Source organism: Oncorhynchus masou, unplaced genomic scaffold, assembly GCF_036934945.1.
Source record: "Oncorhynchus masou masou isolate Uvic2021 unplaced genomic scaffold, UVic_Omas_1.1 unplaced_scaffold_1114, whole genome shotgun sequence".
NCBI classification, from domain to species: Eukaryota; Metazoa; Chordata; class Actinopteri; order Salmoniformes; family Salmonidae; genus Oncorhynchus; species Oncorhynchus masou.
In genome coordinates, this window is record NW_027000869.1 from 199,416 (window position 1) to 205,094 (window position 5,679).

At 46.2% G+C, this 5,679-nt stretch overlaps 1 pseudogene; it reads right to left on the reverse strand.

Annotated features, from left to right (window-relative positions):
* LOC135529195 (A disintegrin and metalloproteinase with thrombospondin motifs 14-like) overlaps window positions 1-4,787 on the reverse strand; it is a 132,241-nt pseudogene extending 127,454 nt beyond the window's left edge.
* Window positions 4,788-5,679: the final 892 nt, after the last annotated feature.

Consider the following 5,679-nt stretch of genomic DNA (forward strand, 5'->3'; position numbering starts at 1 on the left):
CATTGACAATAAGAATGTGTTCTTAACTGACTTGCCTGGTTAAATAAAGGTAAAATTTAAAAATTTAAAAATTAAAATCATCAACAGATGGACCACAGAGCAGCAGGCCTCCTCAACCAACAGTAGGCTGTGGAATCATCAACAGATGGACCACAGAGCAGCAGGCCTCCTCAACCAACAGTAGGCTATGGAATCATCAACAGATGGACCACAGAGCAGCAGGCCTCCTCAACCAACAGTAGGCTATGGAATCATCAACAGATGGACCACAGAGCAGCAGGCCTCCTCAACCAACAGTTGGCTATGGAATCATCAACAGATGGACCACAGAGCAGCAGGCCTCCTCAACCAACAGTTGGCTATGGAATCATCAACAGATGGACCACAGAGCAGCAGGCCTCCTCAACCAACAGTTGGCTATGGAATCATCAACAGATGGACCACAGAGCAGCAGGCCTCTTCAACAGACAGTAGGCTTTGGAATCATCAACAGATGGACCACAGAGCAGCAGGCCTCCTCAACCAACAGTAGGCTATGGAATCATCAACAGATGGTGGACCACAGAGCAGCAGGCCTCCTCAACAGACAGTAGGCTATGGAATCATCAACAGATGGACCACAGAGCAGCAGGCCTCCTCAACCAACAGTTGGCTATGGAATCATCAACAGATTTACCAGAGAGCAGCAGGCCTCCTCAACCAACAGTAGGCTATGGAATCATCAACAGATGGACCACAGAGCAGCAGGCCTCCTCAACAGACATTCACTGTTGCCTGAAGTTATTTAATATGCTGTGTTAGTGTCAGCCTGGCCTGGCAGAGCAGACCAGCAGGGCTGAGCAGCAGCAGATCCTTTAGTCGGGTGGATGTGTGTTCTGATTGGCTGCCATGCAAAGTAGAAGTCCAGCACCAGCCAGCCCCATCCCGCCACAGCCCCCCCCCCCCACCCCCGCCCTCTCCACTCTCAGTCAACTCACAGTGGCTGCCTCCCAAATAGAAACCTATTCCGTATATAGTGCACAACGTTTAACAAGCAGTCCTGGGGAATTTAAGAACAGTGACAGGTCTAGTGCAGCTAATCAGACCACCCTGCTGGACCCCAATGGTAACTGTTACAGAGTGAAACCAGCACCCTGTGAAAATCTGACTTGGTGGATTAGGGTTGTGGAATCAGATTAAGGTGGTAGGAGCTGCCTGAGACTGTAATGAACAAACTGAGAGGTTTTTCTCTTTCATTAGTAATCCATCAACATTCAGAGAAAGAGAGAGAAAGGCGCGAGGGATACGTAATGTTTCAACGTCCACTATGTGAGAGGAGGAGACTAGTACAGTAACAACTAGGCCCTGAGGGGGAATCTATACACACTGGGGGGGAGGAGATCAGTCTGGCCAGCGAGCCAGCAACAAAGCTGTTACTACTCTATCATGTCTATACACACTGGGGGGGAGGAGATCAGTCTGGCCAGCGAGCCAGCAACAAAGCTGTTACTACTCTATCATGTCTATACACACTGGGGGGAGGAGATCAGTCTGGCCAGCGAGCCAGCAACAAAGCTGTTACTACTCTATCATGTCTATACACACTGGGGGGAGGAGATCAGTCTGGCCAGCGAGCCAGCAACAAAGCTGTTACTACTCTATCATGTCTATACACACTGGGGGGGGGGGGGATCAGTCTGGCCAGCGAGCCAGCGAGCCAGCAACACAGCTGTTACTACTCTATCATGTCTATACCCACTGGGGGGGGGCGGGGGGGTCAGTCTGGCCAGCAATAAAGCTCTTACTACTCTATCATGTCTATACCCACTGGGGGGGGGGGGGATCAGTCTGGCCAGCGAGCCAGCAACAAAGCTGTTACTACTCTATCATGTCTATACCCACTGGGGGGGGGGGGGGGTATCAGTCTGGCCAGCGAGCCAGCAACAAAGCTGTTACTACTCTATCATGGCAAGTCAGTCCCACGAGAGAGCACAGTTTTCCAACTTCCACAAACAGTCATCTTGTACTGCAGGCAAAGGTAAACTGGTTTGGTCAATTACATTCCAATAGCTTTTTGGAATTTCAGTTTACATAAGTGAATTGAAATGGAATTGACCCCCCAACCCTGGTCTGAATGGTGAATAGTACAGTAAGCTGTTCACGGGAATGTTAAAGCACTCACACGCAGCAAAACAGTGCATAGGGAAAAACAGTTGGGAAAGATTTAAAGGTCCCGAACACTCATTCTGATTCCCATGGAAAAGTGCCTTTTGAGTGACAAAAACATCACCCACAATATTTTTCACCAATAAAACATTTCAACATTTGAAGTTAGGAAGTCTGAAGGACAGATTGAGTCGGAACGGAGATAGTTGACTGAGTGGGCGGGGACCTAGCAGGCTGAGTGGGCGGGGACCTAGCAGGCTGAGTGGGCGGGGACCTAGCAGGCTGAGTGGGCGGGGACCTAGTAGACTGAGAGGGTGGGGACCTAGCAGGCTGAGTGGGCGGGGACCTAGTTGACTGAGTGGGTGGGGACCTAGCAGGCTGAGTGGGCGGGGACCTAGTAGGCTGAGTAGGCATGGAAATAGTTGACTGAGTGGGCGGGGACCTAGCAGGCTGAGTGGGCGGGGACCTAGTAGGCTGAGTGGGTGGGGACCTAGCAGGCTGAGTGGGCGGGGACCTAGTAGGCTGAGTAGGCATGGAAATAGTTGACTGAGTGGGCGGGGACCTAGTTGACTGAGTGGGTGGGGACCTAGCAGGCTGAGTGGGCACGGAGATAGTTGACTGAGTGGGCGGGGACCTAGCAGGCTGAGTGGTTGGGGACCTAGCAGGCTGAGTGGGCACGGAGATAGTTGACTGAGTGGGCGGGGACCTAGCAGGCTGAGTGGGCGGGGACCTAGTAGGCGGAGTGGGCGGGGAGTTCACCTTGAATGACGGTTCTTTGTGTTACAGTCAGATTATCTCAAGCAAATTTTCTGATATACAAATCAACTCAAACAACAATGAAATTGCATGCAACACCCAATCCTGTCATACATACTCTCTCAGGGTTTCACAAATTATGTCTTAATCCTGTTTGGTTAATGAATAAAGCATCAATATAGACAAAATGCTATTGTCATGACATACAGTACACTGACCAGGTGAAAACCGACGATCCCTTATTGCTGTTACTTCAAATCAGTGTAGATGAAGGGGAGGAGACGGGTTAAAGAATTGTTTTTGAAGGCTTGAGACAATTGAGACATTGAATGTGTATGTGTGCCATTCAGAGGGTGAATGGGCCAGACAAAAGATTGAAGTGCCTTTGAATGGGGTATGGTAGTAGGTGCCAGGCGCATCGGTTTGAACTGCAACACTCGTGGGGGTTTTCCAACTCAGTATTAGGACGGTGTTCCTAATGTTTGGAATACTCAGGGTGTATTAACTCTCAGACAATGTTCATAGTTGATAGTTCATGAACTATCAATGATGTCTCCTGTTTGAAATGTCTCTCGACGTAATGACATGACAACTGTGTTGTTGTTGTTTTTTTGGACAACCCTTCCCCTTGCTTTTGTTCCACGCTGGCTAAAGACCTCGCTAGCCAGCAACTTCTCTAGTAAACACCAGACACAGACGAGAGCAGAAACCTATCAGTACATTTGCCTTAGAATAGATGAATAGGGGAAACCTCTAATTATATTTGTTGACACGCTGCAGTCAACATTAGGCATCAGTTGACTAGCTAACTAGCTATGTAAACCATAGCCCTCTGTAAACACGCCTTCTGCCATGTTGGTTACAAGGACGAAACCTTACTTAATTAAAGAAGGTACTTTTGAGATATTAATAGAAGTATTTTAAATGTTGATGGAATTAGTGTGAAAAAATAATTGTATTTCAAAATCTAAACATATTCCATATTTGAGAGAACAATATTTATTATATTTTACCTTTATTTAACCAGACAAGTCAGTTAAGAACAAATTCTTATTTTCAATGACGGCCTAGGAACAGTGGGTTAACTGCCTGTTCAGGGTCAGAATGACAGATTTGTATCTTTTCAGCTCGGGAGTTTGAACTTGCAACCTTTCGGTTACTAGTCCAACTCTCTAACCACTAGGCTACCCTGCCGCCCCAAGGAGTGTAACGACGCTAAGATGGTGTCTGTATCATGTACGGTTCACAGACCTATGGCTGCGTTTACACAGGCAGACCCAATTCTGATCTTTTCTTCACTATTTGGTCTTTCGGCCAATCAGTTTCGCTCTGAAAAAAAGATCTGATGTGATGAATAGATCTGATGTGATTGATCAAAATACCAATTAATGGAGAAAGAAAGATCAGAATTGGGCTGCCTGTGTAAACACAGCCATAGGGTTTAAAAAGGGCCTAAACTGGCCACTTTCATCATGATTTTCCCCAAAACTATTGGTGATACAAATAGAAAAATCAGGTCAAACATCCTTCCTCCCAATGAAGTTACTACGTGAGCATTGCCAGAACCAGAACCAAAAATATTTTCGGCCTACACTGGCGTGGAATCGTCAATAGCATTCACAGAGTATTTATATGTGTGGCATGTAAAGAGTAAAAAATGGACTTACTATGTTGATGAGTGTGAGGACATAGTTCTGTACGTGCTCCTTGCCATGGAAGCGCACCACAGAGTCGTCCACAGCCAGCAGCACCTCGATGTTGTAGTCGTCCTTCTTGGCGTGCCGCCGTTTGCGTTCAGACTCTGTCAGCTTGAGCTCCAAGAGGTCCAGAGCACCGGGGAGGTCAGCAATCCCAAAGTCTGTCACTGTGTGGAAGAGAAGAGACATGAGGAATTACCAGCTCTCTGAGACTCTGTCAGCTTGAGCTCCAAGAGGTCCAGAGCACCGGGGAGGTCAGCAATCCCAAAGTCTGTCACTGTGTGGAGGAGAAGAGACATGAGGAATTACCACAAGGAACATTTAGCAACATTTAGCCTACAGCAAGCAGCATGTTTACATGAGGAATTACAACAAGGAACATTTAGCCTACAGCAGCATGTTTACATGAGGAATTACAACAAGGAACATTTAGCATATTCATGAAAACATGAACAGCATGTTCAAGTAACATAGCAACATTTAGCCTACAGCAAGCAGCATGTTTACATGAGGAATTACAACAAGGAACATTTAGCATATTCATGAAAACATGAACAGCATGTTCAAGTAACATAGCAACATTTAGCCTACAGCAAGCAGCATGTTTACACGAGGAATTACAACAAGTAACATAGCAACATTTAGCCTACAGCAGCATGTTTACATGAGGAATTACAACAAGTAACATAGCAACATTTAGCCTACAGCAAGCAGCATGTTTACATGAGGAATTACAACAAGTAACATAGCAACATTTAGCCTACAGCAAGCAGCATGTTTACATGAGGAATTACAACAAGTAACATAGCAACATTTAGCCTACAGCAGCCTGTTTACATGAGGAATTACAACAAGTAACATAGAAACATTTAGCCTACAGCAGCATGTTTACATGAGGAATTACAACAAGTAACATAGCAACATTTAGCCTACAGCAAGAAGCATGTTTACATGAGGAATTACAACAAGTAACATAGCAACATTTAGCCTACAGCAGCATGTTTACATGAGGAATTACAACAAGTAACATAGCAACATATAGCCTACAGCAGCCTGTTTACATGAGGAATTACAACAAGTA